This window comes from Echinops telfairi, unplaced genomic scaffold (genome assembly GCF_000313985.2).
Source record: "Echinops telfairi isolate 266 unplaced genomic scaffold, ASM31398v2 ScPeMD7_2010;HRSCAF=2546, whole genome shotgun sequence".
Classification (NCBI taxonomy): domain Eukaryota; kingdom Metazoa; phylum Chordata; class Mammalia; order Afrosoricida; family Tenrecidae; genus Echinops; species Echinops telfairi.
In genome coordinates, this window is record NW_022105908.1 from 16,465,595 (window position 1) to 16,480,163 (window position 14,569).

Sequence of the window (14,569 nt, forward strand, 5' to 3'; positions counted from 1 at the left end):
CTTGGTGCCTGTCTTCCCCTGTTATGTGGTGGTGGTGGTGGGGTGTGTTTATGTGTGTGTGTGTGTGTGTGTTCCGTGTCCTGTCCCTTTCATAACTCAGAGATGATTCTATTTAGGAGTCATGTACACTGGTATGACTTCAGCTGACTGATTACAGTAGACTAAATCAAAGAAAGTGATCACAGTAGATGAAAGTCATGACATTACATCTGCGGGTATAAGAATTAGGACCCTAATATATATTTTAGGCAACACAGTCTAATCCATAGTGGATGCTATGCAGGGGCTCATGCTTACTGAAGTGGATCCAGCTGCAGGCACTGAGGAATGGGCAGACAGATGACGGAACCGCAGTGAGTACTGACTCAGAGATACCTTCTCTGAGACACCTCTAACCACCTGATGTCAAGTTGATTATTCGGACCTGTTCATCCTAGAGAGAGAAGCAATTCTTTGTATATAGCCTTTTTCTCTTTCCTGATCCTAGTGTCTCTGCTGGATTATGATCGGGGGGCCTACAGAATGCTCGACCGATCGATGTGATGTCCCATACAATACTTTTGGAGATAATGGAATTCATTATGACTGGGAGAGGGACACCTTCCCCAGGGAATATATTAAAAGTTGCTTTGAACTTGAAGCTATGATGACTTCCTGGTTACTTTTGGATTTTATGGCACAGGATCAGCAGGCAGAGGTAGGAGTTAGTCGATTGGTAGAGGTCAACAACTGGATTACCATGGGGAGCTAGGGTGGTTGATTTAAAAATGGAAGCAAGAGGCTTATGTTTAAACCCAGAGGAACTGACTTCTTGGTGCCCAGTGAGAACGGTGAGCAAATCCTTGCAGCAACCCTAGCCTAGTGAAGGGCAAGCATCTCAGGACTCGGGGGCACCGAGATGAAAGGACAGGCTAACTTGGCTGGTTATGGGTCAGGGAACTCATGGAGGGTTGGTGGACAAAGAGGGATGACAAATACCACTTGTAGCCACGGGATCCGGTGCCGCTCTAGTGTGTGTAGGAAGTTTTCCTAGAGACTGTGGCTGAGAGACACCCTGGAGAGGATTCTGAATAGATTGGACCCAAATATTCAATAGAATCTGAGTCGCACAAGGGAGGGACTGTATTAGGCATGCTTTGTCCTGCACTATTAATTTTCCTGGTCCTGTCTCATCCACGACTGTGGTGGTCAGTTCTGTGAACACTGCTATAGGGTTCAGGCTGACCACTCAGACACATACCAAGCACCTCCCACTTCCTATCTAGGATTTCTCTGAGATCCCAGAATAGTGGACCTTCTCAGTTGACAAACAGGTGCCTCCTGGAAGTGGGTGGGTGGACAGTGAGAGCTCTGTGAAACTGCCCTTGACCAACAGGGCATTGACATCTAAATGCTCCTGTCTTTTCCCCTTGAAACTGAGCCTTCTAAGATGGTCTCCTGCAAATCGGGAGTTTCCAAATACTATTCACTGCTAAGAGTGAAATGATTCTGGGGAATTAGTTGATCATGTACAGATGCTGACAGAAATTGCTGGATGTAATCAATCGAGGCATTGGGAACCAATTTATATAAAATTACAGTGCATTTGCCCTCAGATTACAGTGATTCTTTCTAGTCATAGCATGGTCAAGAAAGGTCCAAAGAGACCAGAGAAGAGCAGGAGAAGGGCAGACTTAAAATAAGCTTTTCAGAGAGACGAGGACTGTGAGTGGCAGGAGGGAAATGTTTAAAGCAACAGCAGCTTATATCTGGACAACAACTTTAGTCGGTGTAATTTGGTCCTGGCTGAAATGTGGGTAAAATAAGGAGTAAGGCAAATTCCTCTTTGGTTTTTCTATCAATTGTTAAGAGAACATAGATGTTTTGAGGAATACTTGACACCCTCAGAATAACGATATCTTATATTTTTGCATCTATTTCTAGTTTCTTTATAGCCTGTAAACTCTTTTTTATCCTATGACATGCAGTGTCGATCCTGCACACAATGGGGGTTCATTTGACATTGATGAGTATGGTATCTTTAGACCTCATATATTGTCTCTTTGTAGGAAAGGCAGATCCTCCCCAAACATGTTTATTTTTCTACTTCTTATTGAAGTATGTATACCTGTGTAATAGGTTTAATACATTTTCACATGAACCTAGTACCTAAGTCAAGACACAGCACATGAACAAAATTTCAGAAGCCATTTCTGTGTCCCAAGAGTGAACATTTCCTGACTTCGAAACCAGATCAGTTGTGTCTGGTTTGAACATGAAATAAGTAAATAAAAATTTTAAAAAAAGAAATAAGTAAATCATATAACAAGTACTTCTTTCTGGTTTCTTTTGCTCATCACAATGTCTGTGGGGTTAATTTATATTGGCATGTGTAATTATAATGCATTTATCCTTATAGAGGTAAATATACTTCTATTTATCTATTATACTGTTAATGAACAAGTATGAAGTTTCTTGTGTTGCACTTTTACCCTAGCTGCTATGAACATTCTTAGACATTAATTTTGGGCACACTTGTAGGCCTGGCAATGGAGTGTACAAGGGGGCTGTAAACAGTCCACAGAACATTTTATTGTCTTAATTCTATTTTTCCATGAACTGTACGCTGGAAATGAACTCACTGGGCACAGGCTATTTGTGGGTTCGTCTTTAGTTATTTTGTTGTTGTTGTTGTTGTTGTTAGGTGGCACCCAGTTGGTTCCAACTCTTAAAGACCCTGTGCACAACAGCAGGAAGCCCTGCCAAGTCCTGCACCATCTTTACAATTGTTCTTATCTTTGAGCCCATTGTCGCTGCCACTGTGTTGATCCATCTGGCTAAGGGCTTTCCTCTTTTTCATTGTCCCTCTGGTTTACCAGTCTCCCCTGGTAATATTTCCAAAGTTTGTGAGATGGAGTTTGCCTCTAAGGAGCATTCTGGCTGTACTTTTCCCAAGACGTCTGTTTGTTCTTTTGGCAGTCCATGGGAACTTCCATACTCTTCACCAATATCATGATTCAGACACATCGATTCTTCCTCGGGCTTCCGAATTCAATGTACAGCGTCGCACACATTGTAAGTCAACTGAAAAGATCATGGCTGGGGACAGATGCACCTTGGTCCTCAAAGTAACATCTTTGCTTTTCAACGCTTTAAAGAGGTCTTGTGCAGCAGATTTACCCAATGCCATGCCTTGTTTGCTCTCTTGACTGCTGCTGTCATGAGCATTGATTGTGGATCCAAGCAAGATGAAATCCTTGACTACTTCAATCTTTTCTTCATTCATCATGGCCCAGTTGTGAAGATTTTGGTCTTCTTTACATTGAATTGAAATCCACACAGAAGGCTGCAATCCTTTATCTGCTTCAGCACGTGCTTCAAGTCTTCCTCATTTTTGACAAGCAAAGTTGTATCATCTTTATATTGCAGGTTGTTAATAAGCTTTCTTGTATTATTTGCTCAGCATACAGACTGAATAAGTACGGTGAGATGATTCACCCCTGATGCACACCTTTGCTGATTTTAAACTATGCACTCTACCCTTATTCCATTTGCACAACTGTCTCTTGATCCATATGCAAGTTCCATGTTAGCACAATGAAGTGTTCTGGTCTGCTCAGGAGTTCCCATAGCTTGTTATGATTCACTCAGTCAAATTCCTTGGTATTCTCAATGAAACAGAAGTAAACATCTTTTTGGTATTCACTGATTTTCAGCCAAAATCCATCTGACATCAGCAAGGATGTCTCTTGTTCCATGTCCTCTTCTGAATCTGGCAGTTCCCTGCCAATCTACTGCTGCAACTGTTGTTGGATGATCTTCAGCAACATTTTACTTGCACGTGATATCAATAATAGTGTTCTATAATTTGAGCCTTCTGTTGGGCCACCTTTTCTTGAAGTGCGTACAAATATGAGTCATATCCAGTCACTTAGCCAAGTAGCTGTCTTCCAAATTTCTTGGCTTAGATGAGTGAGTGCTTCCAGTGCTTCACGTGCTTGTTAAAACACTTCAATTGGTATGCCATCCATTTCTTCAGCCTTGTTTTTGACTAATGCTTTCAGTGCAGACAAGCATATCTTGTTATGTTCTGCCCAAAGGCCTCATGTACAGAATTGATGGACATAATAAAATGATTATTGTGTGATACTATGTTTTGGGTGGTCTTAGGAATCACTCCCATCCCAATCCCCAGAGTTTCTTCCCTAATTCTCTGTAAAGGGGATTCTGGATGGGAGTTTGAAGGGCAGAAAGAATATGTAAAGAAAGACCAAGCCTTGCTTCCTTCTGATTATTTGGGAATAACAACTCAGAGTCAGTTTTACTTACAAATCCTGAGGTTGTTGTTCAGCTTTGTTTCCCAATAGTACCAACAGCTGAGGATGCCCTGCTTGTTTCTGATGCTCTTGCTTTTAAGAGGCAGATTTTCCCTTTAGCAGTGTGAAATTTCTCTTGTTGTATCTAGAGTTCCCTAGTTGGGAAGCACCCTGCTCTGGTTATCTTGGCCTTGAGTGTGTCTGGTGGCTTTTAGCATCTCTCTAAGTTCATTTTCAAAAGAGTGAGAAGACTCTTCCAAGTTGCTGATTGTAGAGGGAACAGGTGCAGGATGGATGAAGAAAGGACCAGGGCTGGCTTCCAGAATTCAACAGTGAAATGTCAGTGGTTTTCAGGGGTTTGGAGAGGGGGGCTACTTTAGGGCTCTGAAACTATTCTGTATGAACTATAATGGTAGATACATGATATTATGCCTTTCCCCCCTGTATTACTCTGGGTACTTTAGAGAAACAAATCCACAGAAACTCATGTATAAGAGAGAGTTTTATATAAAGGTTAAGTGCACGTCAAGAAAAAACCCCAACCCAGTGCTGTCCAAACCCACAAGTCCAACATTAACCCATATGTCCGACACCAATTCACAAAGTCCTCCTCCATCTCACAAAACACATACTATGATGCCGACTGCAGGAGGAAAGACGAATCTGTGAACATGTAAGCATCTCAGTGCTGGCAGGGGTCTCCAAATGGCTGCTCCAGCATTCAGGGCTGCATCAGGGTAGGTCCATGTGGCTTCTCCAGAGATGTCTTGCAGGAAGTGAGCCTTTCACGCTGAAGCAGGGAACTGGCTAAGGCAGCTGTACCCTGATCCGACCATCACAAAGCAAGAGACCCAAGAACTCAAAAGGCAAGTCTCACAGAGCCATTTATCTCTCCGCCCTTCAATTAACCCCACATGTGTTTATCAGCCAGGTTGGCACAATAAACTAACTACCTCACTCCCAAACCATAGAACTGTACAACACAGAGGGTCAATCCTAGGAACTTCCAGCAAGGTGGAGGATTAGACAAGTAATCTACATAGACTTTCTACAATAAAGATGTAAGAGAGCAGATATGGATGATAATCTTGGAACCCTGAGCCTCAGAGGAAAGGATAGGTGAATTAAATACCAACAGAAAGAAGAAACAGAACCTAAGCAGTCCGAGGGTTAAGCAGATGGCTGACATGCCATGGACAAGGTCATAAGCAGCTCTGCATGCTCAGGACCAGTGCAGGTGCACACAAGCAGCTGATTTTGAGAAAAGTGGAATTCCCCCTTACTCCTTAAAGTCTCCTGGTGACTACAGTGGCCAGCCCTTACCCTCACAACTCCAGTGGCCGATTATAACCCCCTGATTGTTTAAGACCAGCACAGGCACATACCAGTAGCTGACAACAAGAAAAATGTTGCTTGTTTTGGATGTTTATTTCTCCTCTCCTCTCCTCTCCTCTCCTGTCCTCTCCCCTTCTCTCCTCTCCTCTCTCCTCCCCTCCCCTCTTCCATCCCTTCCCATCCTCTCTTCCCCTTCCCTCCCCACTCTATTTTTCTTGTTCCACCTGGCTGGAGGCCACAACAGTCCCCATATGACCCAGCCACACTTGTATCTCCAATAGTTGCATCTATTAGGCAAGGATCAATACCCACTCCAGTATTACCTGAGCATCAAATAAACACAAACACAACACCACCACAATGTCTTGGAGACAGTAGATGACTTCAATTCATATGAAGAAATGAGATAAGAATGGCTCAAACTAGTGACTAATATACAGAGGCAAAAGACATTTTGGAGGAAGAAAAGGCACTGGAACTACCATATAAAGAATTCAGAAGAGACTTCTGGGAAGACGTTGACTGAGTAACACATACCAGAGGGACTCTGCAGAAATCAGTGCAGGGGGGTTCCTAAGAGGGAAATTACACACTGCTGGGTGTGTAATTTAAGGAGAAGTATTATAAAGATAAGTAGGCACAGATCCACAAGGTTTTGTGGGCCTGGGGGCTTTTGGCTTACCACAGTGGAGGCCAGCTAGGGTTTGACGTTAGCCCCTCCAATGTCTTGGCTGGAGCCAGGATTATTTGGAACTTGTGCAGGGGCTTTATCTCAACAGAGCCACAGCTTGCCACTGCCTTGGGGCAGGGATTAAACCCCTCCAGCCCATACTCAGGGGTCGGGGCTCAGCTATATTGTTACTTTTGTTTCCCTCACCTCTCTCTATCCCCCCCACAGTCTCACTGGGCTAAGTTTTTTTCTTTTTCTTTTTCTCTTCCCATTTCTCTCACGCCACTGCTGACTTCCAAACCACTCCCCTTAGCCCAAGACATTTTCACCTGTCCTCCACCCAGCTGGGAGCACTCTACCCTCTGCAGCATAATCCAAGACTGGGGAAAGCCCTCCTGCCTAACTTCTGGGGAAATTCTGCCCACCCGCACTCTGCAGTGCTTGACACTTGGCTGAGAAATCCCACCCACCTTCTTTGGCGTAAATCCTGCTGTCTAGCCGGACCTTGAATCTCCCCCACCATGCGGAGCTGACCAGAGTTGGCTGAAACAACTAGCAGCAAGAAACCTTAAATCTCCCACACACACCTGCGGAGCTGACCAGAGCTGGCTAATGTAAAGCAGCTTTGCAAGTTTCTTTTTTCTTTATTTTACTCATGGCCCCTTTTTCTCACGGCCTGTTTTTCTCATGGCCTGTTTGTTCACTGCATGTTTGGCTCAGTGTCCGCTTGGCTCTCAACCCTCCACTCTTCACCCAGCACAGCCCATGTGGCTCAGTGGCTGCTTTGTTCTCGGCCTGCCACTCTGCACCCGACACCGGCACAGCCTGTTTGGCTCAGTGCCTGGTTTGTTCTCACCCACTGCTTTGCACCCAGCAGGAATACACCCAGAACCAGGAAGACACCTTACATTCCAGAAACCCAGAAATACCTGTCCATATATAAGCACCACCCCTGTAGCCTACAGGGCGACTCCCCCAGCCCGGACATTGTGGGCTGTGGGACTTTGCCCAGGCTGGGTTTTTTTCTCCCTAATAAACTCTGTTCTAATTCAACTGATTTGGTCTCTGGCACCTCTCGACTACCTTACACCTGCCTGTGTGGCTGGGGATCTCCTATCCATCTTCTATGGTCCCAAGTGACTGAGGGAATTCCTCCTACCTCACATGGCCTAAGACAGCTCTGCAAACATTGTCAATGTTCCATGCTGCTGCAGAAACCTCTGCCCAACCTCCACAGTGCTCTACCTGACCAGGGTAATTCTTCCCACCATTCAAGGTGCTCTACACCAAAGCAGGAAACCCACCAGCCTTCTTTGGCACTTGCGTTGCAGCAGGCAGCACCGCACATCCTCTGTAGTACCCCAAGCCACCATGGGCCACACCATCATGGCTTCTTCTGAGGTCATCAAGTACAGCACCATACTCTTGGGTCCACAAAAACCCAATCAGCGTCCCCTGAGAGGATCATCCAACTTGCCCTCCAAATAACAGAATACTGGTTAACTAAGGAAAGAATAAAGCCACAGGAGGATAAAGTGGTAGGCCAATTCCATAGTGAAATTAGCTGCAGACAGTCCAAAGAAGCATTCCTAAGAGTTGCCTAGAAAGGGCCAGTGCTCTTTGACTCCCTGGAAAATGGAATCTGGCTCCTCTAAAACAATGCAACACAAAGAGGAAGCAAACCCAACGACCTCAATGAAAAAACAGGAGAAACCAAAGGCAATGGCAGGAGATGCCCTGAACCTAACGATGTGCATAGAAGAAGCAGGCCTTGATCTGCCACAGAAAGAAATTTTCAGAATGCTGTTTGGAGTCATACAGGATATGAGGGAAACAATACAGAAAAAGGATGAGATGATAGAGGAGATAAAGTCCATACACCAAAGGGAAATACAAGAGCTTAGGGAGGAGATAACAAAAACCAGTAGCAGACTCACGGAACTCAAGAATCGATGGGAGGAAGCAGAGAACCACACCAGTGACTTGGAGGACAGCCAAGCAGACTTTAACAAACGTGAACGAAAATCTAATAAGATCATCAGAGAAGCTGAAGAAAACCTAAGAGCTATATGTGATGCTATGAAGAGGCACAACATCAGAATAGTTGGATTACCGGATGAAGACGCAACAAAGAAGTCATCTGCAACAATAGTGAGAGAATTCTTGGAGGAAAACTTCCCCAGCTTAATGAATGAAAACTATTCATTCATTAAGGCAACTATTCAGGAGGCTGAAAGATCACCAGCTAGACTGAATCCGAAGAAGTCACCAAGGTACATAATAGTTAAACTATCCAACTTTGAGGAAAAGGAGAAAATCGAGAGCAGCTAGGGAAAAACAAACAATCTCATATAAAGGACACTATGAAAAAGAGGAGAGAGTGGAGCAACATATTCCAAAAATTGAAGGAAAAGAACACAAGCCCAAGAATACTCTACCCAGCCAAATTATCTACCAAGATAGACGGAAAAGTAAGAGTCTTCCCAGACAAGGAAAAACTCAAAGAATGCGTTAGAAGAAACCCAGGCCTACAAAAGATCCTTGCCAACCCTGTATGGGCAGAATAACAACACTCACTAAGCACAAATAAGCAACTGCTACATAGGACAACCTCACCCAGAGGGCAACAAAGAGAAAATAGACCCCAAGATAGCATTGGCTTAAGGATGGAAAGAACTCAAGAATGATACACAACACACACACACACACACACACACACACAAATGCGCGCGTGTGAGCACAACACACTGATAAGAAAGGGAGGTAGGAAAACACCCAACACAAAAGGTAGAAGATAACATCACAGAGTCCACAGATGGAGATCATAATCCTGAAAATCAATGGAGTGAACTCAGGCATTAAAAGACGGAGACTAGCAGACTGGCTTAGAAAACAGAAACCATCAATCTGCTGCCTACAGGGGACACATCTCAAGACTACAGACAAAAATAGGCTGAGACTCAAAGGTTGGAGAAAGGTATTCCAAGAAAACAGCAATTCAAAAAAAGCAGGGGTTGCAATCCTAATCGCGGATAAAATTGACCTCAAAGTGAAAACCATAAAAAGGGATAAGGAGGGATACTATATAATGCTCAAAGGAACGGTAGACAAAGAACCACTAAGCATTGTAAACATATATTCCCCGAACAAGGGACCTACTGAATACATCAACCGAATACACCAAAAGATGAAAAAATAAACCACAGCCTCAACAATTATAGTGGGTGACTTCAATACACTGCTCTCCAAAAAAGATAGATCACAGGGAAAGAAACTCAACAAGGAGGCCAGAGATCTAAACACTGCAATTAGATAATTTGACCTGATAGATATTTACAGAGCTTTTCATCCAAATACAAAAAAATTCACATTCTTTTCAAGCCCACTAGGCATATATTCAAAGATAGATCACATGATGGGGCATAAGGCAAATCTACATAAATTTAAGCACATTGGTAACATATAGACCTCTCTCTCTGACCATTGTGCCATAAGGCTGGAAATCAACAAACGGAAGATGAAGAAAACAAGAGAAAACAATTGGAATAACTCTATTGCAAAAGAAGTGCATACTGGTCCCAATCAGAGATGAAATTAGGAAATTTCTAAAAACCAATGAGAATGAGAACATGACATACGAAAACTTATGGGACACAGCATAAGCAGTTATCAGAAGTTTCATAGCAATACATACACACATAAAAAAGGAAGGGAGAATCATGATTGATATGCTGGCACAAAATTTACAACAACTAGAGCAGAGTCAACAGGACAATCCTACTAATAGCAAAAGAAAATAAATAATAAAAATCAGGGATGAGATTCAGGACAGGGAAAATAAGAAAACTATGGAAAAAATAATGCCACAAAAAGTTGGTTCTTTGTATGACAAAATAATAATTTATAAGTTGTCAGGGGCTCATGAGTGAGGCGGGAGCGGGGAGGGAGGAGAAAAATGAAGACCAAATGCCAGGGGCTTAAGTGGAGAGGAAATGTTTTGAGAATGATGAGGGCAATGAATGTACCAATGTGTTTTACACAATTGATATATGTATGGATTGTGATAAGAGTTGTATGAGCCCCTAATAAAATGATTTTTTTTAAAAGTTGGTTCTTTGAAAGGATAAACAGGATCGATAGACTTCTGGCAAACCTAACCAAAGAAAGAAGGGAACAAATCTCAATAGAAAGGACGAGGGATGAAAGAGGGGACAACAGACCCTAATGAAATCAAAAGGATAATTACACAGTACTACGAAGGACTGTATTCCAATTAATTCAACAACTTGGAAGACATGGACAAATTCTTGGAAAAACAATCCCTCCCTCCCTAGACTATCCTCGGTGGAAGTCAAGAATCTCAACAGACCCATAGCAATAGAAGAAATAGACAAGGTTATCAAGGGATTACCAACATCAAATCCCCTGGACCAGATGGTTTCACAGGAGAATTCTACCAAGCATTTAGGGAAGAACTAACACCAATCCTAAACAGACTCTTCCAAAACATAGAAAAAGACGGCAAACTCCCGAACTCCTTCTATGAAGCTAGTAAAACTCTGATACCAAAATCGGGCAAGGATCCCACAAGAATCAGGAACTACAGACAAATATCCCTAATGAACATCAATGCAAAAATCCTTAACAAGATACTGGCCAATAGAATACAAAAGTATATTAAAAAATTTTCACCATGACCAAGTGGGAATCATACCAGGGATGCAGGGATGGTTCAACATACGAAGGACTATTAGTATCATTTACCACATTGACATGAAAACTATAAGAACTACATGGTAATATCAATAGATGCGGGAAAAGCATTCAACAACATCCAACACCAATTCCTGTTTAAGACACTCAAGAAGATAGAAATGGAAGGAAAATTCCTCAAGATATTACAAGCTATATATGAAAAACCAACAGCCAATATGGTAGTCAATAGAGGAAAGACAAACACAATCCCACTGAAAAAGGGGACCAGACAAGGATGCCCCTTGTCCCCACTCTTATTTAGCATCGTACTGGAGATTTTAGACAACAGCATAAGGCAAAGAAAAGACATCAAAGGTATTTGCCTGGGGAAGAAAGAGGTGAAACTATCGTTATTTGCAGATGATATGATTTCATATGTGGAAAAATCCCAAAAGCTCCACAAGGGGAGTTCTGGAAGCAACAGAGGAATATGGCAGGGTGGCAGGATAGAAGATCAGCAAACAGAAGTCCATCGGAGTGCTATACACATTGGTTATGACCACAGAAGAGGAGATCAAAAAGGTGGTACCCTTCACAATAGACCAGCACAAATTGAGATATCTAGGGATATACCTGACTAAAAGAACAAAAGATCCCCCAAGTGAAATGATTGGGGGGAAAAACAAAACAAACAAACAAAGAACAAAAGATCTATATGGGGAAAACTACAGAACACTATTACAAAAAACCAAGAGTGACCTCAACAAATGGAAGAATATCCCATGCTCGTGGATTGGAAGACTCAATATAGTCAAGATGTCAGCTCTACCCAAGGCACTATATAAGTTTAATGCAATCCCGATACAATTACTCTCATCTTTCTTCAAATAAATGGAAAAACTGATTACCAACTTCATATGGAGAGGGGAAGAAGCCCTGAATTAGCAGAGAACTCCTCAAAAAGAAGGACACAGTGGGAGGGCTTGCTTTACCTGACTTTAGCACATATTATACAGCCACAGTGGTCAAAACTGCATGGTATTCGTGTAATGACAGATACTCTGACCAATGGAAAAGAACTGAAAACCCAGAAATAAAAGCATCAGCATGAAGACAACTGATCTTTGATAAGGGCCCAAAAAATATCCAATGGGAAGCAGATGCCCTCCTCAACAAGTGGTGCTGGAAAAAATGGATATCTAACTGAAGAAAAATGAAGCAAGACCCTTATCTAACTCCATGCACAAGAATAAACTCAAGGTGGATCAGAGACCTCGAGGTAAACCCCCAAAATATTTGGGCCATCAATGAGGGGATTGGGACCAACCTGAGAACTCTGGTGCATAGACTATCAGAAATAGGGTAGGACACAAACACAGAGGAGGCACAGATTGACAAGTGGAATATACTGAGGATAAAACACCTGTGTACATCGAAAGACTTCACCAAGAGAGTAATAAGAGAGCCCACTGACTGGGAAAACATCTTTAGCAATGACACATCAGACAAAGGCCTTATTACTAAAATCTACAATACTCTGCTAGCTTCCAAAAAGAAAAAGCTCGCTGAGGAGGTGGGCAAAGGACCTGAACAGAAGTTTCTCAAGGGCAGAAATCCATAGACCCAATAAACAGATGAGAAAATGTTCCTGAACATTAGCCATAAGAGAAATGCAAATTAAAACAACAACGAGGTACCACCTAACACCCTCAAAGATAGCCCAATTCAAAAAATCAGAAAGCAACAAGTGTTGGAGGGGCTATGGTGAGATAGGAACTCTCATCCACTGCTGGTGGACCTGTAGGTATGTACAGCCACTATGGAAATCGATTTGGCCATATCTAAAACAGATGAAAATCCAGCTACCACACGACCCAGCAATCCCCCTACTGAGCATATGCCCAGAATAGACAAGAAAAAAACCATGGGCAGACATCTGTGCTCCAATGTTCATTGCAGCACCACAGTTCACAATTGCAAGGAGTTGGAAACAACCCAAATTTCCATCAACAGACAAATGGATTAAAAAACTGTGGTACATACATACAATGGAGTACTACGCAGCCCCAAAAAGCACTGATGAATGCATGAAGCACAGCTGCATGGGAAGAACTGGAGGAAGTTATGCTGAGTGAAGTTAGCCAAGCACAAAAGGACAAGGGCTTTCACTGAGGAAAGCTCAATAATCCAAAGGAGGCATAGGGAAGAAGCTACTGTATACATACATTCCTGGGGTGAGGGGCCAGACCAAATCCAGGGATACATGAGAGCCAACTAAAAAGGAGGAGGGAAAAGAGAAAAAAGGGAGAGAGAAATGGGTAGCAGGGGAACAGGGAACTAACCCACCCAAGGGGAAGCTATTGTTTATATCTCCACAGGGAAAGAGGGACCACACTTCAATGCGGTGCTCCAAGATGTGAATGCAACATACCGGCATGAAGCAGAGAACCAGTCGAGAGGTTTGAGGGGCTGGCCCTAATCCCAACTACATGGGCAACCGCCCCTCCCGCCAGAAGAATTTACTTCAGAGGACAGCACTGAAGCTACAGCTCAGGGAGAGGGACATGTCTGATCAAAGCACATGGGAGCAAAGGAAGATCATGTGTGATCAGAGCACATGGGAAGAGGGAGGAAGAGAATGTGGAGTACATCCTGGCCCACCAAACCTTGAGGACGATATCTCTGCTCAGAGCAGCCAATGCACAGAGAGGACTATAGGGCCGGCCCCACTATGAGACACGACATCCCATAGCCCTACAGGGGTCAACACTGGAGACACAGTGTGGGAATTGCAGCGTATCTGACCCCATTACACCAAGGCAAAACACTAAGGGCGTGCAATAGAACAGCAAGGGGAACAAAGCAAGGAAGTCCCCAGGGAATACCAAAATAGATTTGTCACTCCATCAGACTCGACCGGAAAACACTCCTAAAAGTCAACAAACAGACCTTACACTATTTACAGGCTTTTCTTATTTTGTCATTGTTTTGATGTTGTTGTTGTAGTTTTGTTTTCTTTTGTTGTTTTGTCTTGCTCTGTCTTGTTTTTTGTGCATATTATTATCTCTGGAGGGCTATCTAGATAAGATAGGCTGGATAAACAATCTGGAGGAGAAAACAACGGGACTGATGATGGGGGGGGACATGGAAGAGGGGGAGGGGGGGGAAAGGAAGTGGTGCTAACCAACCCAGGGACAAGGGAACAACAAATGATCTAAAATCAGTGGTGAGGACAGTGTAGGAGGCCTGGTAGGGCTTGATCAAGGGCAATGAAACCGAGAGGAATTACTGAAACCAAAATGAAGCTTGAGCATGATGGTGGGACAAGAGGAAAGTAAAAGGAAATAGATGAAAGAACTAGGAGGCAAAGGGAATTTATAGACGTCTAAATAAAGGCATTTAAATATGTAAATATAGTTATATATTATGATGGGAAAATAGATCTATGTGCATATATTATAGGTTTAGTATTAACGTAGCAGATGGACATTGAGCCTCCACTCAAGTCCTCCCTCAATGCAAGAACACTTTGTTCTATTAAACTGGCATTCCATGATGCTCACCTTCCTGACAC